This window comes from Aythya ferina (assembly GCF_964211825.1).
Source record: "Aythya ferina genome assembly, chromosome: 12".
Taxonomy (NCBI): Eukaryota; Metazoa; Chordata; class Aves; order Anseriformes; family Anatidae; genus Aythya; species Aythya ferina.
In genome coordinates this window covers 5,910,782-5,935,697 of record NC_140308.1, presented here as the reverse complement: position 1 = coordinate 5,935,697, position 24,916 = coordinate 5,910,782, and the positions used below count along the sequence as shown (strand labels likewise).

Below are 24,916 nucleotides of genomic sequence, written 5' to 3'. Positions count from 1 at the left end.
TCTAAGGATGTTCAGCTGTACTTTGCTCGGCACTCAATAATGCCCTTTTTGCTTGATATATTTATTCTTCTTGAAATAGCCTGTATTTTAAATGCATTTATACATATATTTAAACACATTTTTAAATGTATTTTAAAGGAAATCCAAGGAAGTGCTATTGTGTTTAATCACAGAGAGCAAAATCCTCAAGTCATGTAAATCATCATTTCACAATCTGCTCCACACTATCCTAATTTGGAAAGTGTACCGCAGCAAACAGAGCTGAATTTATAAAGGATTCTTTACACGTTTATAACATTCATGTAACTTGGAGTGTCAATCTCCATCAGCTGTCCTAGATCACTGAAAGGAACAACAGTGGAATTCGTTTATTAGGAACTTTGTTTCTTTAATACAACTGATATTTACTTTTTTTTTTTCCCCAGTTTCTCTTTATTATTATTTTATTTGAATTTCTGTTATTTTACTTTATTTTATTTTATTTCTGAAGCCCAGCCCAAAACCTTAAGTTGTGCTCTGAAGGAAGCTAAGTCACTCAACGTAACCCATTCCAGCATTTTCAGAAGGTTTAGAAGTCCTGATAAAAAAAGCCACATGGGATGAAGCAATAATACAGTGTTTGCCTGCAGGATCTCTCCTGATGAGCAACTACACAAGGACTCCACTGATAAGGGTTTGCAGCTAGAAACTGTAGTAGCCGTACCAAAAACGAAACCAGATCTCTTCTTCTGTCCTCTGCAAATTGTTTTTCAGTGCGGCACTCTTCTGGGAGACAGAAAACACTCGCTGCGGGTTATCAAACCCTTACACTTTCTGCTAACCTAGAGAGGCTGCCAGCGAGCAGAGAAGTCACCGCAGTGCGGGAGGGAGGACAAAGTCTGCAAACCACCCGGGGAGGCCGCAGCACAGGGAGGCAGGGGTCGAAGGCAGCGTCCCAGCAGCTTCACATGCAAATCCCCTCGCGTATCGGCAGAGGACAACCCAATTCCAGATCAAGTGGGGAGCTGAGCCCTGTATTTAGGAGCTGAAGCAGTGAGGGAAAATCCTCTCCTAGGAATTCTGAAGCATTTCACATTCAATGTGTGCGATGTATACTTTTTATGTTATCTGCCTTGTTTACATATCCTTCATATAAAAGCAACATTTTGTCCACCAAAGGATACTAAAACCTCCATGCATTTTTGCAGTGCCGTGCTGTTCATTTTCGTGTGTCAGCAACATTCCGTGTGTGCTCATTTGAATCCCGTTCCCCATAGTTTTGGCCAGGACTGGCATTGGTTGCCCTCGCCTATAGACAGATTCTGCGTGCTGTGCTATAGGTTTTATACTCCACCCCAGAGATCTCTGTGTTTCAGTTCTGGAAGATTTTCAGGCTCCCTAGCAGAGTATGAGCATTTGGGGTCCTTTCCTTATTTTAGGGACAGAATAAACACTGTCTGCTGGACTTGTAGCAGATGTACCAAGGCTCCCATAATGAGAGGCTCAGCTCTGGCTCTGGGAAACATACAGCAGAGGCTGAGCGCATGCGAGTGAACAGCCTGACCAGAGCACAAAAGGCTGGTATCTAAAAAGGAAAAGCTTGTGCTGATATGACAGTGATAGCAAAGGAGGAAAAAGTCCTGCCAAGTTTCTTAGAAACACCAGTCCTGCTCCTGTGCACACTTACAGCCCTGTTCTTTCACCCTGCTCTTTTCCCTGAACTCAGCAGCCACCACCCCATGCCATGCCCTGTCTCTGAGGACCTTTGGTAACCTTCCCCTTGTATCGAGGAGAATGTTTTCCTGCAGCTCAAATCTCTCTTGAACAAACTGAATTAAAAAAAAAAAAAAATGACTTCACTTTCTAACAGATGCACAAGCACACCTTGGGATGAATGTGTTACGGAATCCAAGCCATCACCACCTGCCTCCCAATTACATTTGCTGCATTGTCCCTTGTGGTGTGCACCTGTGACATGTTGGCACTGAGCAGGGATGACTGGAGTGGGCAGGCGTGGACCCAGCCACAAGCATTTTGCTTTGCAAAAGTCTCCCAGCAATTATTGCAGGGCTCTCTTAACGCCCGAGACATTTTGCAGCAGCCCATTTTCTTCTTCTTGTCCCTGCGATGAGTTAACACACGAGAACTTTTAGTTAGGTAAAGTGGCAAAGCTATGAAACTATAATTTAAGAAAAAACTCTTCACCTCAGGATACCGAAGTCCAGCTGGCCAGGGACCGATCTAACGAGGGAAAGGTCATTTGCAGGCTCCCCGCTACCCTCACTGCACATACACACCTTGGCAGCCAATTAACCAACTCCAGCAATAATCCCTTATCAAATTTCAATCCAATTTTTACACCTGGAATAATGGAAGAATCCACACAGATATGACCGTTTGCACCAGGAATGATGCACAAAGGAGGACTTCCAAGGTTTTAGGCTCATTATTTTCATTTCAGTATATTGTACTCTTGTTTTTTTCCCCCTGGTAGTGTTACAGCTCTTTAAGTGGCTGAACAACATCTGCACCAAGAAGACCACATGATGTGAAGCAGAAGCAAAGAGACATGGCATTATGCATATTGCAAGGTACCCTGAGCTATGCGCTCGCAGTGACGTATACACTGACAGGATTAATTTGACATTGGCAAGTGAAAACTTATTTTGTCATTAAGCTATCATAATTACACCATATTCCCAGGCAGCAGATGCCCTAGCTGAGATGCCTGCATATGCTACCTTTGCAGCAAGAGGCTAATACAGAATTTTAACTTCAGTCTCTTTTATGATGGGAGTGGGGCAGACTGGAACACTGCAGTTTCAGAGTGCCCTGTGCCTACCCACGGGATGTCCAAGGGACAGGGGCACTGCAGAAGGGCCAAGGGACATTTAGAGCCAGCTGACGGGGGTCCTGCCACCCAAAGCCTACAATGACAAGACTTCAATGGTCTTTGGTCCAAACTTTAAATCCTTTCATAATGCAGCCTGTCTAAGCACTGCCTCTGATTCATGTATTTTCAGCAAAAAGGGTATTTATTCATCAATGAAGGACATAAACTATGTCCAGGAAAAATGCTGTCTAGTAGACAAACCATGAGAATCCTTTGCACTTGATCAATATTCAGAAAAATCAGGCTTTGGTTCCTGCCCCCCATTTACTCTGATGATTTGATATACTTAAGAATGGAAAAGCAAGAAAGATACCAGGCAGAAGAGCTGCAGCACTGGTAGGATGTGGTATTGCAATATTTATTACTGCTCAGAGAGAAAAAAAAAACACAATGGAGTATCAAAAAAAATCCTAATGTTTGTGGCATTTAACTACAGCAGCTTTAGGTTACCTTAAGGTGACAATTTCTAAACAATCAAAATTGTGTAATAAGTTAAGCAAAAAACCCCACAGTTTCATTCTTAGTTCATGAACTCCCCAGCCAATGACAAATTATGCTATTAGTGGCCTCAGTACGATTGTGAAAATATCCCTTACTTACAATTGAACGTGCTGGTTGGGGTTTTTTTCTTCATTGTTGTGTGTTGTTGAGCTAAAATTGACAAAGCCCTGAATTTCGTCGTTCTTGCAATGTATTCTTTTCCCCTGACTTCCTGTTTTCATGAAATTTTAATAAGGCATTTAAAATAAATAGCTATGCAGAGTCTCTATGCCTCTTTGAATGCTTGGGATGGATGTTTTGGGTAAAGTGATAGTCCAGAGACCTTGAGAGCATTTAATCCCATTCTAACTTGGCAAGACAACAGAAAATTAAAGCAATGCTCTCTCCACTTCTAGCAACTCTGGAGGGACTTTTGGGGAGGGAGCAGAGGAGAGCCTGGTGTGTGGGACAGCACAGGGAAATAGTGGGCCTGTCCCTACAAATACTGACAGCAACCAGACCGATTTAGAAAACTCAGCTCTCTAAACAAGAAGAAAAGATCATCGAAAAGTGCATGAGCAATGCAGCCCTTGTGCCTTTTTGCAGTTTGTGTATAAAGCAAAGCCTCTCCCTGAGCATCCCACACCCTTCCATGGGCAGGGGGCCACCTCAGCTCCCCACCTTGCTGACACCATCCCTGGCTCCTCCCAGCCTGCCTTCACCCTGCATCCTGCTGTTTGTATGGCTCGAGCTACGCAGAGCAACTGGGGGCATAATGCACTGAAGTGGGAAAAGCCAAGAACCAGCTTAGAAGTAAAAAGGAGGAGGACAGGATCAAACCCACCGTACCTTAAGAGTCTGTAGCTGACAGACTGAAAACTCCAGATTTTAGGAAATCGGAGGAATGACAGAGGAAAGCTGCTCAAGTTTCAGGGTCAATGGTTCAGTTATTAATGATGGTGACATGATTTGATATGAGAGTCCATGACCTCAGATCACAGCTAAGCCTGATCCCTGAGCTTCACTCTAATTTAAACTTCTGCGGGATTTTTATTATCATGAATGCTAAGAGCTAAGAGCTTCACAGGACGGACAATAAAACAATAACAGGCAAGTTGGCCAACAGATCATTATTGAGTTAAACCTCTTGTCAGGGACTAGTCATCTTCTGGTCATGGTTTGCTGGATAACCGTGTTTAAATTGGATGGGTTTAAACACAGACGCATCTCCAGTCGCCTGTGTGTTTTGGAAATGTTTCACTTCCACTGGCACGGGGGTCAAGGCTTTTGCTTGAAGCAGGAGGAAGATAGGAGTGTTTGCTCTGGAGCTGTGTACACTGCTCGCTTCTAACAAGGAGGAAAGGGCTCGCCATCAGCTGCCACCTCTGCAAAAGAAGCGAGAGCAGCTAAATGGTGAAGCAAACTTACTGCAGAAGCTTAGAAAAACAGGGGAGATGTGGCTGCTTTGGAGACGTGAATGAAAGTAAGAGGATTACGGAGCCCTCGAGAGGAGGCATACTTGGCAGGGCTCACAAGATGGCACAAATTACCTCTTCTGATGAGAAAAATATGAAAAAATAATGACGAAAACTTCCAGGAGTCCACATTTAAGGAGACAACTCTGATTTTGGGGGTCCCTAAATTGTGCCTGCCTCCTGCTCCCCCAGCTGCTGGCACATCCTGAGCCTGGGCGGTGGCTGGGCTCCCTCCCTCCCCTCTGCTCACAGCCCCAGGAGCAGTTTTCCTCTCCTTGCCTCGCAAACCTTTTGAACCCTACTAGTAGGTGCAGGAAGCATTGTTTACACAGTTGGATACATATTGCTTTTGCACACCACTGTGAGCCATCAGCAGAAATCTCCGCAATGGCCAGCTCGCCAGCCTCTCCTTGGCATAGCCCCTGACTTTCATATATCAAACGAGCAAAAATATTCCAAGCAAAGCAAAACAGAGCAAGTCTTGGCTCCTTGTCCTTTAACATACATATTCAATGTGCAGGAAGCTGGGAAGAGCTATTCATGGGGTTGGCTTGTTTTTGTTGGTTTAGGTTTGGGAAGGGGGGTAGTTTTCAATGCGCACTGCATCCTCCACAAATTTTAATAAGTGCGTTAAGCCACCGTGATCCCTTTCCTTTTCCTCTCTCCCTCTCTCTCTCTCTCTCTTTTTTTTTTTTTTTTTTTTTAACAGTGTTTAATTTCTACAAGGACATTTCACTTTAAAAGGAAGAAAGGGCTGCACCATAAGGGCTGCAGTGCAAAGCTTTTTCTAGTCATTTCCAACAATATATTTTGGAACTGTTCCCAGTGAACAGGCCAGATTAGCTGCCTTTGGTTCACATTTTACATTGTTTGCTAGATAAGGAAGCTCTGAAAAGCAGACTCTGTCCATACTGTTTGGTTGCAATAAAGCTAATTCTATTCAGTCCTATAGCAGTATGATAGCACTTGTGTAGGATTTCCCTTCGCTTGCATATTTATAGGGTCTTGTAGAGCTCCACTGTAGCTCAGTGCCAGCATGAAGAAATCAAGCTGTCAGTAGTTTCTATTTTTGTCCCTACCTATAGTTTCAGTAATGACAAGTGAGTGAGGCAACATATGCATTTCCCATCTACAGGAAAAAATTACTGTCTTCCTTCAGTGTCTTACATCTGTGCTACAACCTATTTTCCTAGGGCTTCAGATTATTATGTTAGCTGATAGTTAACATGTATAAGCACCGGTCAGGTACAGTTGATTCCAGATATGGCCATTTGTCGAACCCCAAGAGAAGAAGTTTCAATAACTCCAAATTCCTGGTGCTTTTCCTTTTTGCCCTTAAATGGTGGGGGGAGTGGAACCTGCCTGGGAAATAGCTGTGTGGCACCCCAGCTTCTATCGGGCTTTGATCAACACACATGTTCAAGCAAATGAGGATTCTCAACCCAAGATTAAGAGAGCTGCTGATTATATTTGATGTCCTCTTCTTGACCCTGCATGGTTAACTCATTGCTGCAGCTTCTGCACGAGTTGCTGAAATGGGGGCAGACACCACCAGCATCCCAGCCATGGTCAGCAGCACCATGCAGGTCTACCAAACAGCTCCCCAGGCAAGGGGAGAGATTTGGGGATGCAGCTCCAATGCTAACAAATTATTTCCAAAGCTGCTGAATCATTAAGTCAATGCCTGCATCATTTTCAATCTCCTCTTTTTATCCAATATTTGTGCATCCAATATGGATGCTTCAACCCCTGTTGAGTGTGGCCACCCCACAAATGCCACCTCACCCAGGAGTTCCAGCAGCCACAGGACCCTGCCTTGTGAGGGTGGTGGGCAAGGCAGGCACCCACTCTGGCTTGCAGCTGCTTTGTCTTGACAGCATCAGGGCCCTTGCAGCTCCAGCCATGACTGTACCAGGTCTTCAGTGACAGCTAATAAGTAGGAACTGCACCCCACTGCTTTGCAAAGCTGCAACTCAGAGCTCCTTCAGAGATTATACTTATTTAAATGAGAAGAAGACAGTGGGCTTTAACAAAAGCTCATAAGGAAAATAGCTTCACAACTTTGATAACAAGAAATAAACTCTTTTTCATATTATTTCCTCTCCTCCACAGCTCCATCCTCTCCTTCCTTACAGCCTGCAGAAGCAGATTTTTATCCCCTATTTTCTTCTGTTTAGAGAACATACTGTTTGGAAGCGGGGTATGGACACCTCAACATTCAACCTTTGTCTGTGAGGATCCTCCAATTGAACTGACTTCTTTTTGGACTCCAATGCACCAAAAAGAACAGGCAGAATTGAGATAGGAGGGGAGGGAGACAGGGGACAAAGCCAGAGCTGTTGGGCTAGGCTATAAATAAAAAGCAGAAAAAATATGTTAAAAAATACAAGGCAATGCTATAAATCCCTCTCTCCTGTGTGAGCAAGCTACTGTATTACCGAGCTGGTGGGGCTGTGAGACTTCCCGTTACTTTATAGTCCATGACGATCACCCTCTTACGCTGCCACAGTATAACAAGCAAATGTCCCGACTCCCAGGAAGCCACTCGTAAAAAGATGCACTGCACAGTATCTTACAGTCCTCTGAGTAAGAGAAGCGAAAAGAAAGGATTTTTTGCCCTTTGAACCTGTTACTTATTTTGCTAATTTTGTTTGATTTTATTTTTTTTTCCTGGGGCAAGGGGTGCTGGAAGGTGGGGAGGAAGAGAGAGTGAAGAGGAGGAGGAGGTGGAGGAGGAGGGAGCCTGAAGGCAGCCGGAGCTGGGGAGCCTTCCTGCTTGTTAATACACAGGCAAAATGATATGCACATATACAGCTCCGCAAGCTACCGCGGGGAGGGAAGTAACACAAAGGAGCCATTTATTGCCTGAAAACTGTCTCTGAACAAACCCATTGTGTTAAAGTAATACAAATTCACAACACCTTCCTGCCTCCTTCTCCATCTGGATCTGTGCTAGTTTGGGGAGTGGGCGCTGCCGCCACGGCCGCTCAGCATCCTCACGAGGTCACCTCCCGGGGCCAGATACCACGCTGATAACACAGGGGTGAGGGAGAATCGGGGGGAGAGAGGATAACTTGGCCAGGAGACTCTTAAAAATCCATCAACTCATTTCTGGCCAGGCTGCAGGTTTATCTGGAGAGGCAATTTAAATCCAAGAACCAGAAGGAGGTATCTTTTGATGTAACATTTTGTTCTTTTTACTGAATACAAAGTTATTCCAGGCAATGCAGTTGGCCTGAAATAGTTATCAGTTACAAAACCAGGACTGCTCCTATCTCCTCTCCTTGTGCAATGCTAAGAAGATCCTCCCGCTGAGCTCCAAAGTAGGGGAAAAGCTATTAATTAAAAATAATTCTCCACGTTAAGGCTTGCCGCCTAAAGCTCAGTTAATATTAAGGAAATTCCAGCCGTTCACTCCCTGCTGCTGGAGCCTTTTCTTTCTCTATTTTGTTTTGCTAAGCTTTTTGAGAATATACACGGAGATTGCCTCGACGTCTCCAGCCCCTTCCCTTTCCTCCCCAAAATTCAGAGCCTGCTCTTCCCCATTTTGGGGAGGCCCTGACCTGCCGGTCTGGGTCACTCCAGGGGGACAGCGGGTTTATTCCCCTTCCACCTCCGCCACCCTTCTCTCAAGGAGAGGTGATAACAGAGGGACCCCCGCGACCCTCGTTCCACCCGAGGTGTTAATGCCAGCCAGAAGAAATGAGTTTTCCTGCCTTCCTGCTCCCGCTGAGCATCACAGCTCCGCTTCTCAAAATACCTGCCCTCAATTTTCAAAGCCAGCAGCCTCAGATGCATTTAGCCTTTTCTGCTGCTTGGAGGTGCTTGGCACTCTGGACCTGAACAATTGGGCAGGTCTGTAAAGTTAGGACAAGTCCAAATGTCCTTGCCCCGAGCCATGTTTTGCCCCTGAGCCAAGACATGGGACTGATAGGGAATAGCAGGACATGTAGCAAAAAGCCTGTGTCCTTAGCCAAATAGGACCTTAGCTGAGGGACTGGGGTCTGAAGCTGGACTTGAAAATTAGAGGGAGATCACGGAGATCCAAAATCCCCGTATTTCTGCATCCAGTTGTTCAACAGCAGATATGAGGAAAACTTCCTCTCCTGCTAACTGATGGCAATACGTTTCATTCCAGCAATGCTAAACAACGTGGAGGGATCTTCTGAAAAACATTAAAAAAAATCTACATTTCATCAGGTATTTCCACAGTGTTTGGGAAATGCAGAAACAGTGCAGAAATGGAAAATGGAAGAAAACAAGAAACTAATCAATGTTCAAAAACATTATTTTATCTTGTGGGGAAAGGTTGAAATTAAGGTTGAAATTAAATGTTTTTTTTATGCTTAAATATTACAGAACTGCAGCAAATAAGCTGATTTCAACAGTGACAATATTAATGCAAGATTCCTGCCTTTACAGTATCTCAAAGAGTCTATAAACCATATATTTTGTGCTCTTATTTTCTTGATAGCTACATAAGGTTAAAAAAATTTACTATTTCCATGACTTTTTCATGACTTTTTTTTTTTTTTTTTTTTTTTCTGAATTCATGCAGGAATCTTTCAGAGAACAGACCCCCAAACAGTTGTTTTATCAAATTCTAACTTTTACCGTTTCAGACTCCATCGTGATGAAACATGATGTACAGGCTGTCAGAACAAAAGCCTCATTTCTTCAGTGCACACATTTTAAAGCCATTACTTTCATTTTCTCAAGTAGGAAAATAAAATAAAATAAAATAAAATAAAATAAAATAAAATAAAATAAAATAAAATAAAATAAAATAAAATAAAATAAAATAAGATGAAGAAGAAAAACAGAGATACCTTCAGATTTTTTTTTTTTTAATGATTCCCAATTTTTTTTTGAAGATCAGTAAGCCTAAAAAAAGGTTTAATTGAAACAGTTTCTGTGTTTTCAGGCAGTAAGTTTTTAGCAGACAATTTTGAGTGTACTTTTCTAAATGTTCTTTTCTACCGAAATAAAGGTTAGGGATAGTAGTGACAAAGACAGTATATGACTGGAAAAAGTATTTCATACATCACTGTGAATTTACATAGAGCTGTAAAATGTGTTAGGTTGAGGAGGATTCCGCTAGGACAGAGAAACAAATAAACTCTTAATTCTTGAGTATTAGTCTTACTAAGATGGGAATGTAGGTCCCGATTCATTAAAGTGTTCGTTAAAGTCCATACTTATACACACATACCTGAGTCTCACTGAAATCATGGAGGCTGGAAATCAACTTAAGGTTTTATTTCTGTGAGGCTTAGGGTCCAAAAAAGCAGCAGAGCCAGCTAGCACTGGAGAGAACAAATCACCTATCGTGCACATGCTTTCTTACAAAACCATCCCTGCACCACAGTGCTAACACACGGCCAGCAAAGCCAGATGAATGCATTCCCATGGGAATTTGTGTCGGAGTCCCAGCATGGATTACCTGAAGGTGACTATGAATCTGTGCTTGCTGATGATATAGGATTTATGTGGAGCAGGCATGTCAGAGCTAAGCTAAGAAAGAAAGTGGTGCTTTAAACTATGTCCTAGCCAAAATGTGGTGATGTATTTCTGTCGATCTTTAGCAGTGGTGGTGATGTAGCCCATGGTGCTGACCCCTTATGCTACCACTGCCACTGCCCCTTTCACTGAGAAATTACTCCCTGCATTATTACTGCATCTATTATAATTAACACTTAGATTCATAGATAGCGCTCAAACATATCTTTCAGGAAGTCGTGTAAATTGTACCCTTGATTTCATAAGTTCTTCTCCTTCCCTTAAAATTGTTCACCCCGCCTGAATTCACACACGTTCACACTGAGTTTCCCAGTGAGTCACCCAGGTTGTTTCGTGGGCCACGTCGATTCATCAGCAAAATGTTAACGTGAGCTCTTTAGAACGAAAAACCACAGGATGTTTTATTTGAACTGCACAAGCAAGCCCTTTCCCGAGTCCTCACTGAAGGATGCGGCGCTCTCTGTGAGCTGAAGAGCAGCTAGTCATGCAGCTTGTTACTCACTTTTCTTTCATGGGAAGCTCATCCCAAATGCCTGCAAGAGAAATTACTGAATACAATGCCACTGCCTACCTCACTTTATTTATACTGCAATAAATACAAATCAAACAACACTTTTGATGTGAGAGCTAACGATTGAGAATCTCACATCCATGTGAGGCTGCTTTCCATTTCCTACAGTGATATTAATTTGTAATTTTTCGTCCTGTCTCTGCAATTACTTTTTAAGCTCCTCTATTTCACATCATCAATCCCACTCGTAAGACTGCAAGTCACCTAGATGCCATCTGTTGAAAAACAGAGTGATGGAAAGTCTGAATAATGCACTGAGTCAGGGTTATAGATGCTACATTTTGACATACTCAGAGGCATAAAGCTGGGGGAACAGATTAATAATTACTTTACCTGAAACTAAATCAGTTCATCTTTAAAGGCCTGACCACAGGCTGAAGCTAGTTCTATAAATACCTTGGTTTAGTCAGGTCTAATTCAAACAAACTGGGTATGCAAATATTCAACACTCCAATGGCAAGATGCTTTCTCTGATAGTTCTTGCTTTAGCATGTCAATCTGAAACCTTGATTGCTTTTCTCACACTTCTTTGGATGAAAGGACATAAACAGCTATGAAAACCAGTTCTTTAATATGCTACTCTTCAATTCAATTCAAACATACACTTATTGCAAAAAGAACAACATGAACTGAGGGAAAAAAAAAAAAAAAAAAAGAAAAAAAAGAATGGAGAGCACCATAATGTAATAGCAAGTGCAAAGCAATTTTCATTCCTGGATCCTGGACGATTCATGCACAGAGCAATTTTTCTACTATAGAGAAAAAAAAAAAAAAAGAGAAAAAAAAAAAAAAAAAAAAGGATGGGGAGGGAGTATGCATTGCCAGTATAAGTTGGGAATAGCTTAGGAAATGTTGGTTTTTAATCTAATTTCTGCATTTTTGCAAACTTTAAAACCATTGTTAATAATTTATACTTGGCATGATGAAGAGTGTATACATATTATTCCAGAGGACAAAAAAGTCCTAAATCTTACTGGCTTGGATTCTTTGACCTCAACAAGTTTAGTCTGAAAACATTTGTTACATGATGAAAAGCTTTGTGAGAATGCTAATAACATTCTTAAAGGGTTAATGATGCCTAACTGATTGGCACTAAAAACTAGATTTCATTTGGTATAGTGACAGAGAAACTCTGCCACCAGGAGTATACATTCATGCCCACATTATTACAGGACAATTTAGGTCATCTTATTTTAAATTTCATGGCTCTGTAACATAGATGTAAATCAAAGTCAGTGAGGCAAATGATGATTTTTCCATAGTGAGATTTTTATAGTCTTGATCTTGAAAATATGCTTTGGGCCCAAGCTGTCTATCAAAATCCTTTCAATTAGCTAAAGGAGTTTGTGTTGCTGCTAGTGTACCATTACAATCAGAAAACAAAAGGAGAAAGCTTTCAGAATGAGGCACATCTCATCAGTTTAAAAATCTGGGCTATACTAATAATTAACATTTTTAAAAGACTTGGAATAATAAGGTGTTCGGGTCTAGAAACATGTGGCTATTGAAATGGTGAGACTTCATACTGAGGCACACCCAGAGACTTAAGCAAATATTATGTGCTGGTAGTATGGCTCAAAACACCGCAGAGAGCCAAGTGTTTACTTTGTGAATCTATAGAAAGGTGTGTGTGTGTACACCTGCACACATAATTTGTTTTTGAAGGATTTCAAGTATTTAATTGCATGATTGTAGCATGCAGGTTCAGCCACATACAAGCAATCCCTTGCTTTAATAAACACACCATGAATTTGATATATTGATTGTTTGCTTTTTTAGACCTGATTTATCTGTCACTTCCATTTCCAGATTTGATTTATTGGTCAATTCCTTTTCAAGATTTGATGTATTAGTCATTTTCTTTTCAAGATTTGATTAAAGCACGTTGCATAAGCTCTTCCAGATCTATTTCTAAATATTGCACATATATCTAGTTTGTATGTTTAAAATCTTAATTCCAAAACTTTCGTGATTAATAATTCATCTCCTTCTATCTGGAGCTATTCCTTGTTATACATGAGTATAATCTGAATTAGATGAAACAAGCAATTACAGTGGACATAAAATACAGTAACTGTAGTTTTACAATAAATTGCACTCTCTGAAGCTTTAAAGAGAGTCTGAAGATTTATTAAAAAGCATTAAGACAAAATAGGTAAAATTTGAGTTCTAGCTTCAAAGCTTTTATGCTCTAGAATCACATGCTGCAAAAGCAAACAGAAGGGAATTCGAGCTCTGCGGCTCCGATTGCCCCAGGGATGCAAAACAGGGAATCTCAAAATAAGGTACAGGACTTCTCTTGCAATGCTAAAAGGCACAGGGGCAAATCTTTGGGGAAATAAGACATGTGCAGAGCCACAGGAGGGAGATGTCTGGTCCCAGGTCTACACCCACTGAAGCCAGTCCAAGGTGCACATATTTGACCATACTTTCAAACTGGACAGAACAAAGATTATTTTTTTCCCCCTAAAAATAAAGCAGAGGCTTTAGCTAAAGCATAAAGAAGAGCTCACTTTCTAAACCTGCCCCTTCAGAACAGCAGGTCTCATACCGAAACACCTTTCTTGGCCCTTTGCTGCAGGATCAGGTTGGTCCAACCCAAGTCGTCTTTGGGATGGGGAAATCCTGGTATAAAGGACTGTTACCAATGCCAGCTTGTGTTGCTACCCTAAAAGATTTCACCAGGTGGCCAAAGCAGGTCAGGTCCTGCTGTACAGTGGACCCAGAATGGATTCAGACATGGGGCAACTGTCTGAAGCAAGGGGTCATCTTCTGAGTGGGACAAAACCCGATGGAGTTACAGACTCCATGGTGAACGCAATGAAAGGAGTGAGGTGAGCCTTGACTGACTGGCCAAGTTCCAGCAGAGGTAATTAAATTCTGCCTAGCTAAACTCTTTCTGCACCAACATGATAGAGGTTTGTTATCTACTTCCTAATCTGCCCCAAACTGTGGGCAATGTTGTTTTATACAGTCAGACAGCTGCTTGATTCCACCGGTGCGTGAAAGGAGCTGTATCCATCCATCTCTTATCTGCCCCACAGGGGTGTTTTGAGGGCTAATTAATAAATATTTAGAAAGATGAAAGGCACTCAGGAAGTACAAGGCATTACTATTTCACACTCACCTCTGAGCAGATCTCTATAAACTGTATGACCTGGGCATTCAAACAGTTACATGAATGTGTTTCAGCATTAGCTCCCTGAATGGTTCATAACACAAAAGGGTCCTATCCTGCCAAAGGCTGAGCACCGCCCAGCAGGATCTGATCACCAAAGCTCCCACTGAATCCAACAGAAATTGAGAGTGCTTCTCATATAGCAGAAGATGCTCGGCTACTCACAAAATGAGGCTGCTTTTGAGGAAAACCCATTTGTGCTTTAACACACCTATTTCATGTTTCTGGTAACAGCTCAGGACAATGGCCACCAAAGTCAAAAGAAGCTTTTCTAGTGGGTTTAGTGAGAGTTTGATTTGAGAAACAGAAAGAGCAGCACACAGCAGGCAGCAGCTGGCTCTGAGAACTACACAGCTGCCCTCTCTCTGCACAACTGTCCCTGGGAGTAAGGAGTGTGCAGAGTTATAGAGAAATACAACAGGGAGATGCCAAGGTCAGAGCTGAGGATCTGAGTCCCTACCTCTGACCCTGCAAAACTGATAGAACAGTAATAATAAAAAGGATGGCAAGGGTTGCTAGTGCCACGATTAGGATTTATGGGGAACCTGTACATCCAAACACTGTCACCTCTTTTCTGTATGACAACTCATGAGCAACATACCCCAGAAAGCTGCATCTTAGCTGGGTGACTCATCTGCCTCCTCCATTGACTGGGTGTGGCATCACTTTATGTGGACAAGGAGAAATCAGAGAAAGTTATTTAAAATGATACCTTCCCATGTTCAGTTATTGAGCTGCAATAAGTTCCAATATAATAGGTGGCAATTACAAAAAAATCTTAGGATGGACTAAATGCTACTATTTCTTTTGCTATACAAAACCTTGTACAGCATTTTTTAAAATTTATTTTATATGGTGATCCAACTACAATGTTGTACAATATTGCTCATCTTTTGGAGAAAACAGATTTCAGAATTGCTCAACGAATCATACTCAAGTATTATAAAATCTAGCATAGCATCACAGAAACATGTGAAGAATTTCTCAGCACTTTTTGAGAAGACCTAGCACAGGAGAAGTCACCTGCTCCCCACAGACAGGTACCTTGAATTTGGTGAGACGTAATAACCCGTTTCCCATAAAGCAGGGCAGCCCATTTCCTGGCCCCACGAAGATCTGTCTGAGGGTAAATCACTCCTGTCAAAGGTCTTGAACCTAAACGCTCAGAAGAAGACACTATACGGTAAAAGGCCTGCATACACTTCAAAAGATGGAGTCCATAACCATATGTCTGGGAGCATTTCAAAGGGTGGGATTGTCTGAGCCAGAAAAATCTCTGGACTTTAGCTGAACTTTTTTACGTCTCTAAAATTATCTGAGATCCCTCATTTCTACACGCATCCAGTAACGACTTCCTGTCCTCCTCTACCACTCCAAAAGTCAATTCTACCCATCAAAACCATCATTCATTCAAAATCATCCCCTTGAGATAGGACAGGCTTTTGCCCCAATTGAATAATATCCAGCCCCCTCTTGCTTTCCCAGCAGAGCTTCCCCCTCTCTTTTCCACTATGCCAGCGTTTCCCACACAGCGCAAATCCACACTGAAATACTTCGCACAGCAGGGAGCCAATTCTCACACCATGAAATGCCAAATCCTCCAGAACATGTAAAACAAACACTTTGCAGTTTGCATCCTGCACTTGTTGAAACGCAAAATGGGTCTAATACTTTGTTTTTCATCTGCTGCCTTCTCTCTGAGACGATGTTTCAAGACAAACAGGTTGAGCGTGGGTACAGTGTGGAAGTGGTTTCAATGAGGTTTTGTACAACCTAGTTCCCACCACTGCACACAAAGCATCCATGTACCCTCTGCTTCAAAGGTGCTTGCTGGTGGTGTGGGTGGCTCGGACAGAAGACGGGGATCTCGTTTGTGCTGACTGGGCTTCTGAGAAGCGGCTCACCACGTACATCACTCTGCAACAGCTTACAGTGCTTCCAGCAACAACACTCGGAGTCAGAGCCATCACCTGCCACTGCTCCCATGTCAATGAAGCTCTGAATGTGCTGTCACAGGAAACTACAGAATTACCCTTCCACAAATGGACAGTGCTTACAGTGCTATTTGGAAAAAAGAAAAAAAATAAAAACGAAATAAAAACAACAGTACAGATATTGTTTCTCACTCTTTCACCTACTGCTGTACCCAGGGCATTTACATCTACAGCCCAACAAGGAACAGATGTTGGGTGATTGAAAAACTTGAGCCTTCCATTGTTTTATTGACTTGTCACCACAGAGATATTTGCTTTAATTTACTTTAAAAGTAAATGAGTTGATCTTCATAAAACTGGTGGCAAGTCACAGTTCTTAATGAGGATGTTAAACAAGGATTCTGGTTAACAACTAGAGGCACCAATTCTAAGTGCAATGCCTATTTGAACAGACACATCTATCTTACTTTTTGAAACATTCTGCTTTATTTTTAAGACGTTCAATATACACGGGGGGGGGGGAAGAAAAAAGTGTGTGAGCCCTTGAATGCCTGCATAAAATTTAGACTGATTTCAGTTCCCCAAAAATCCATCCCAACCCCCGTATTGCCAGCCCAAACCAAGCTTTGAGGACATGGTGTCACTCAGGTACTGGAATGTGAAAGAGGTCTTCCAGCCACCTCAACATCACCATGTGGGATCACTTCCTACCTTGGCCATGAAGAATACACTCATGAACACATGAAGTCAGTGAGGCAAGAAGTCTTTAGAGACTGGAGATGGAGATACCTCCTTTGTAAAGTAACACAGAGTTTTCAAAGGATAGAGAAGAGACTGTCACCTTTTCCACCTTCATGTATGTGTATCACCTTATTACAAAATGAAAAACGGAAAATGAAGAGAGAAGAAAGGAAAAAGAAAGAAACAGCTGATCTGTATGTCCAATCTGATAGGGTTGAGTGGAGCCTGAGCAACAGGTAATGCCACATGGCCAAGAGAACCTTTTTGAGCCAAGTGCTTGCTCAGGCTATCAGTTCAACACGTTCACAGCACTAAAGCTGGAGTACCAATTTCCCCAGGATTCAGAGAAAATAGCTCTAATTAGTCACAAGCACTTCTTCCCACAGCTCCCTGCAAGTCTCCTCCAGGCATAGACAAGGCCTCAGCCAACTCTGGTAGCCTGAGAAAAGCTGAGCCCAAGGTGTTAATGGCTGTGAATGCAATGCAGTTAATTTAATTGGGTTGTCCATCCTTGATATTTGAAAAGTCCCTTTTAAATGTTACAACTTCTTTTTTTTTTTTTTTTTTTTTTTTTTTGTTGTTGTTGTTGTTCAGCAACCGAGTTACTATTTTCTCCTGAACTCCATTTTCATTTTAATGCTGATGCTCAGTTTCTTTTGCAAACTGAATGAAGGTGAAACTCTCCCAGTAATATACCACCCTTTTGAGAAACTTATTTCCTTTTGGTGCAGTTTCTAACAGATAGAGCTATAATGGCCAAAATAAATTTTATCCCAGAAATGCAGAAAGCTGAAAGTTAAGCTTAACTTATAAACCCTTTTTAAGAGAGAAAAAATCATGCCAGCCTTATCACCATGACAGTCACAGTTGTTTAGATTTATTATGCAATGGTAATCAGGCTATACAATAAATTTGCTATAGTAATGCATTAATCACTTTGTAAAGAAAAATGAACTACTTAAAGGAAGACAATACATTTTTTCTCTCTTCTTCCCCATAGTATAATCGGGTCCTCAGTTCCATTCTTTAGAGAAGGAAGCATATATTTTCACTTCTGCTACATCTCTGATTTGAGCCAATGGCTCAGCAAGGTCACCACCATTTTACTTCCTACAGAACTGAGCTCCACAAATATTTCTCAGTCAGATCTTTCTTTAGAGGTCTGAAATGCTTGGGCTAAAACGTCTACCTGTTAGTTGCTTTTTTCTGATTCAGCATACATTTTCAGTGTGTACATGAATTTTATACTTTTGGATGAAATGACTTTCAGTGGGATTCATAGAAGAAAAGCTGCTGGGAAATATTTTCTTGCAAGTAAATACCTTTGTTTTGTTCCAGGGCAACTCCTTACAAAACTCCCAGGCACGGCACCAGAAGACAATGAGGAAAGCAGAATTAGCAGGCTCCATTTCCTCTCATTTTTCCAAGGAACAAAGTGAATATTCCTTGAACAGGCCCTAATGTCACCTCCAGCATTTTTTAAAAAAAAGCAACAAAGAGCCTACAGCAAAACCTAGGTCTGTGCAGATGGCTGAAAAATATTCTTTGGCCCAACATCACCGGTGGCATTTGGGGAGAACTTCCTTCTGCCACAAAGAAGAAACAGGATCTACCCAAAGCTACAGTGAAGCTGGCAGCTTTTGAAATGCTAGATCTGATTGACAATGCCACCTGAGCTGCTAATGAAACCAGTGAAACTCACGACACAATCTCCAAGTAGCACCTTGGACGTGTACCTGCAACTATGAAGAGGCTGCATCCTATCTCCCCTTCTTTTTTGTACATGAAATTACAAAACATCAAAGTTATAATTTACCACTATTTAAAACACATTTCCCAATGTCTGTCAGTAAGTTCTGGCTGTACATTGTACTAATGCATTCCTGTTACAGGGGTAAACTCATGGGAAGACTGTGGTTAACGCACATAGGTAAAGAAACGCTCCCTGCCCTCCATCCCGCAGAAGAAAAATTATCAGTGTAAGAATTAAATTATTCCCCTTTCAGATGTTGTAAAGCCTCCAGGCAGCATCCTAACAGTCCTTTTCAGCACAGGTAAATTGAATTCCAGCAAGTTTACTGTATGTGGACTCTTCAGAGGAGATATTAAATAGCAAAGGCATGACCATAACCTATGAAAAAAGACCAAAAAGCCTGGTGTTGTTTAGTCTAGAGAAAAGGAGGCTGCAGCAAGCCATAACAACAGCCGTCAAATATGCTAAGGGTCAGTGTAAAGAGGAAAGGCGTACGGTGTTCTGGGTGACCAGGACAAGGCGTAAGGGACCTGCACCACAGGAAAGCTCCTCTGGTTAGACAAGGGGAAAGGTTTCTGAGCAGCGACAGGAGCCAAGGTCTGTGAGGGAGCCTCCGGGGAGGCTGCGCGCTCTCCAGGGGGGTCTTCAAAACCAGGCTATGCAAATATCTGTCAGGGATAATGCAGCTTGTCTGACCCTGCCTCACGGTGCAGGGACGGATTACATAGCCTCTCGAGATTTCTTGCAACCCTGTTTCATTTATGATTTTATACAGCGGAGCCCCCAAGGGTAATTTTCCCCACTGCCCAAGGTTTTCCCTTATCTATTCAGTGCTGGCGCATTATTCCTTCCCGTTTACTTGATCTGGGTTGCGCTCATGTAAACAAAAAGACTGGTGTCCGCAGGGCAGCCAGACCACAGCATCCATCTCCACTGTTCTGATCAGTCACCTACTTCTTATGCTAATTAGTACACAGATGGCAGGGTGGTTGGTGTAAGAATGCAAGAATTTGGGTCAAAGTTGGAGGATTGCTTTGAGATGAATTGTGCTAAAAATATGCAAATAATTCTAAAAATTTTGGTGGATTTTCCTGGCATCTTCATGGGTATGTGGCTCTGCTGTTTGGGGGAATTACGGAGCAGGACATGATGCCTGGCTTCTCTCAGCAGGGATGAGACCAGTGCTTTGCTCTTCTGCTGAAGGTGCTCATGTCTCCCATTTGTGTACAGGGAAATGCAGCAAGGCCACAATGCCCAGATGTGACATCAAGCACAGAAATGTCACTCTAGGTGGTGGAAGGGATAAGATTTTTACCACCCTTTTCTTTCATCCCTGTATCTGGGCCAATACACCAGGTCAAGTAACTGCTCACCTCGTGAAATGTGCAGAGGGGAGAGGGCATGATGCTGGGGGCATCTGTGAGTGGAGATTTAGGACTGCCCCCCAGGAGCCATGGGGATCCTGTTATGAGCACAAGGTCAGACCTTCTGCCATCAGCATGCACAAGAGTCTCAGGCAAATCTAAACACCAGCATTACTAAACAAAAAACCTTGCAAAAGCTGCCTTTGCACGTCTACATCCCAAAAGAGAAAAGACAGCTCCAAAATGTGCCCGAGTCTGCAAAGCCCCCCAAACTCAGGGAAGTGGGATGCTAAGCAGTGACCTGCTGTACCAAAAAGCGAGCCTCCAGACACGCACCAGTGCTGCGCGCCCACCAGCACCCAGTTTGCCATGGGCGAAGGAGAGGCTTCCTGGTAGGTTCTTGCTTGCTTGGATTAAATTGAATTTTAAATTTTGTAAAGCTTCAGTAACTGCAAAATAGTCCTTAAAAAAACAAAAACAAAACAAAAAAACAACAACAAAAAAAAAAAAAAAAGAAAAGTAAACCAATGCCTCTTCTACTTTAGCCTCTCCAGATTAATTTCTTTCAAACTTTTTTCTGCTGTATATATTATGGCAATGTATAACGTAAAGCTTTTTGGTGCATTTTCTCTCCGAAGTGGAGTATTTATTTCACAAATTAAATTAGCTTTCTTGATTGCAAGCTGGGAAAACTAGTATATAATAAATTATAAGGAATGCTTGACCTGATCATACGTCAATAAATAATCCTCACACTTAATCTGAAAACCATTAGGTAGTTGGAGCGATGACTGATTTAACACTGCCCATTTAGTTTACCTGTGATACTGTGTTATTTAAATTCAAGACTTTACATTAAATATAATCTGGACTAAAACTTTCATTTGGAAATAATTGAAAATTTTAAGGGATTTTTCCTTTTCTTTCTTTTTTTATTTTTTTTTTATTTTTTTTTAAGATTTAATTAAAAACACAAGATGAAATAAATATTTTAGGCAACCAGCAACAAAATGGGAAAATACCATGTGTTTGGGGTTTTAGTGCCCTCTGAGTGCTGGAATTTATTTGCAGCAAGCAGAAAATAGACAGCAAGCATAAAAATTCAGCAGATTCCCGCTAGTAAAATTATTTATCAAGCTAACAAGGGAGGAACCCTTCTAGTAGCAACAAGCCAGCAAGGAAAAGACGTGCCTTTATATTTTACCTTTGGGTTAGCACACCAGTAAAAATGCCAACTGACAAGCACTTCACATAAACATTTCTTTCTAAATGAGCTGCCTTGTTAGAAAAAAAATCTAAGCAAAGGATTGCTACAGTCAACAGACAGAAAAACCCAGGATGAATACTACAGTGCTCCATAGTACAGAAAAATATAAATAAAGACATAAAAATAATGTAGATGCATAAATGACTTTAATAAATTAACACTTCATTTTGCATTTAAAATAACTACTTGGGCTATAAATCTATCTTAGTTTCAGTTCCACCATGAAAGAATACATCCAGTTATCTGTTATTTAGATCTTACCTTTGGAACTGTATGTACATGCACACACACACACAGATATATATGCAATCACTGTGCTGTTGTTAGCTGTGCTACTCAAGCCCCATTGCAATATTTATCGTATATTTATTTTACAACTGAAACCCTGAAGTCGGTTTTACAGTTTAGTTTAACGATACCAAACTTTGATTATAAATTATAAGTGGCTTTATTGCCAGCCTGAAGAGGCAAAAATTTGGAGACACTTGATTGCCTGATCCCAATTAAATTTTAAAGAAACAGTAAAGTGACACACATTCTCCGAATAGCTGAGCTCTAAGGAGAGCTGCAAATGACTCCTGTCAGCTGTATAGAGGGGCTCTACCCTCAGAGCACTTCTTTGCTAGAATGAACATTTGACAATTGTCAGCAAGCTTTTGAATAAAACCAAAGTAAACAAACAACAACAACAAAAATCCCAAGGATCTTTCTTAACCGTTATTATTTTCATTGCAAAAAAAAAAAAAAAAATAGCTTGTGGGAGGGTAGGGGGCAAAATCAGACTCAGCGCTTTGTCTGATTCTGCAACTCAGGAAGCAAAACCTGCGACAGTTGTTGACAAAGAGAAAACAAAAAGGAAAGTTTTACACTATCTGGAGTGGTAAGAGGGATGCACAGGCATTTCTGGCCAATCTCACGATTTTCTGACTACAACCCCGAGCCAGACACTGAGTGGCTTGCTCTGAACTCCAAAGGCAGGCGAGAAGGATAGAGAAAGGTAGGAACAAAGGGAAAAAAATGAAAAGAGAAAAAAAAAAAAAAAGAAAGAAAAAAGAGTTTTTATTTGAGCTTTTGCTCCCCTCAAAGCCTGGCATTTTTCTCGCCTCTGCAGCACTCACAATGCAGGGAGGGAATGCACCATCTCCCACTCCCTGCGCCAGCCAGCTGAGCTGCTCCTCCAGCCGACCCAGGGCATTGCTTGGACTGGAGGAGAGAGTCGCCAGCTCCGAAATCACCACCCAGGGGCCTGATCCTGCATTCTTCTCACACCCAAATATTCCTGCAAAAACAATGGGAGTCTTGGGTGTGCGGGAAATGCCGAAGTGAGCTGGCATTTGTTAACTGCTGATGGATTACATTAATATGAATATTTGTCTGTAGGGGACAAACACTTTTGAGCAGCGAGCACAACATTATGGGCAAAACATCAGCAATAATAACAAAAAAGGGTAGAGAGAAACATCATTGATGTAAACCATGAAATAAATAATATATGTCAACTTTTATGTTTCTTGGCTTTGATCTGGGAACAGCTGACATTAAGTCCAGGAACTGATACCTTTTTAGCTGAGAAGACACAAGATGTCAAGTTAGATTTTTTAGCGCAAGGCCAACATGTGAAAACAAAGCTAAAAGAGTTGGAGAAATGAGCGTAACAGAAAACACAGAGATTATCTCATGTCTTTGGAAAGAAAATGATGGGAGTTTCCACAAAAGCCGTGTGGTTAATATAATGTGTTCTACGCTTTTCCTTTCTCTCCTTATTAGAGTATAATTTGGGTCTGAGTGATATGGAAATAGATCCCTCCTGAGCATGGAGAAGCAGTGCTGCAGGTAGGGCAGATGCCGAATAAGGTCTGCAGTGTGTACCTGTGTACAATCCTCGCTCCCTGATCCCTGCCAGCCTCTCTTCTCAACTCACTCGCCCAGCCAAGGAGTGCCTCCGTGGAGCACAAGAGAGCTGCTCTCGCCTTTGACTGAGCAAATCTGGCCCATTGTTTCTTGCTTGATTGCTACCAGCACCGGCTTTCTGGCATGGGTTTAAGCCCGGAGCCTTGCCGTCAGCTTCCCTACACTCCTGACCACTTACACCACGTAAATAGGAGCAGACCGTGGCCCTAGTTGTCTGTGTCACAGTTGAAGATGGGAAAAGTGGGTTGTTCTCATCCACGCTTACGACTGTTCCTGGTTAAAATGACAGACAGAAAGTAACAGGCACACAGAAAAAAAAAATCAATGTGATTTTCTCCTGTTAAAATCCAGCCCCCCGGAAAGCAGCCCTCCTTCACAGGAGACCCAAACCAGCTTCTGCCCAGTCCTGTCCCGATGTCGGACCCAACCTCTCATCCCCACCTAGCCATTCACACTGCCTCTCACCATGCTCCTGCAGCGCTCAACATCCCCGGAGCCAGGGCCGGTCCCTGCTCCGCAGTCCTGCCAAGCATCCCAGCTGCCAGGAATTTGTGCCAAGGGAATATCGGTGGTGCAGCACAGCATGCGGAGCAAATTTGCTTAATTTAGCCTAGGCCTTAATCTCGGTGACTTCGGCAAGCTTGTTTGTGTGCAGAAGGGCTGGGGAGCCCAGCTCTCAGATGTCAATAAGCCAGCACAATACCTCTGCACAACATGAAGCCAGCTATTTAATTACCTATCACTGCTAACAAAAGCTCTCTTTATTTTGATTAACTTTGAGAGAACAAGGTTCCCCACCACCAGAGTATGTTTAAATAATTACACAATACAGAATAACATGCCTGGAAACACAAAAAGAAGGGGGAGCAGGCAGAGGGGAAAGAAGAAAGGGAAGACATAAACTCAGTCTTGCTTCCCAATTTAAACTACGAATGACCTCTGGGTCAATTTTTCAGAATATCTCAGATCAATTCAATTCTCACCTCCGCTGCCTACCTGCTAGCAAATGAACTTACTGTGCCTTCCAATAGACAGAAATGACTAAAAGGAAATCGCATTTAGCTGCATCTGAATAACCATGGTTATTAGATGATGCGTGCAGAGGAAAAATTACCATTCCCCTTCTCCTTCTACTCTTTCGGTTGTCATTCTCACCTCACTGGTGATTAAGATGTAGGATGCTCTTGCAGATTGTTAATTAGGTGTTAATATCTGCAAGGGGCCACAGCAAGCTCCTACACCTGAGGTCATTTCTCAGAAGTCGGGCTGTCTCCAGTGACAGTACCTGTAATTCCCAGAGCTAGTTTGATTCCCACTCAACAGCTGGAGCTAGTGTTTCTTTCATGTCTGGTTTCATTTCCTATCTGAAATTATATGAGTGCTAATATCTTTATTATCTTTCCTGGAGAAGTGCAATGCTCGAGCATGGCACAGCGTGTTGCTCATAGGCTTTCTTATTTATTTATTTATCTCCCCCCACCCTCCCACCCCCCAGCATTTTTGGAACATTTCAAGCAAAAATCTTTATGACCAGCAAATTTAGAGCTGAGGATTCCATTACAGATCGGGGGGTTAGAGAGTAGGAGGGAGACTAATAACATGGGGACTAAAGAAAAGCAAGGCTGCACCGCTGCTGAATGATAATGGCTTGAACCTTGGGAAATGAATGTAATGGCACTGAGGAATTACGAGGACAAATGGGACCTTTACATACCTTGCAGGTGCACAGCAGTTATTCCGTATATGTCTGTATGCGTGTGCATATAGGATTTTTTTAGGATGTATATTATTTTTTTTTTTTGGGGGGGGGAGAGAGGGGCACATAACTGAACCATGATTTGCTTACATTT

General features: G+C 42.1%; 1 protein-coding gene across 4 annotated transcripts in view; it reads right to left on the bottom strand.

Moving 5' to 3' along the window:
• MAF (MAF bZIP transcription factor) overlaps window positions 1-24,916 on the bottom strand; it is a 180,294-nt gene that overhangs the window by 138,524 nt on the left and 16,854 nt on the right. The window contains exon 3 of one of the 4 annotated variants that reach the window (XM_084533283.1): window positions 22,418-22,434. The exons of the other annotated variants lie outside the window; for them this stretch is intronic. The gene's annotated coding sequence lies outside the window, so the exon portion shown is untranslated. Of the gene's footprint in view, window positions 1-22,417; window positions 22,435-24,916 lie in introns of those variants that run through there. 4 annotated transcript variants of the gene reach the window in all.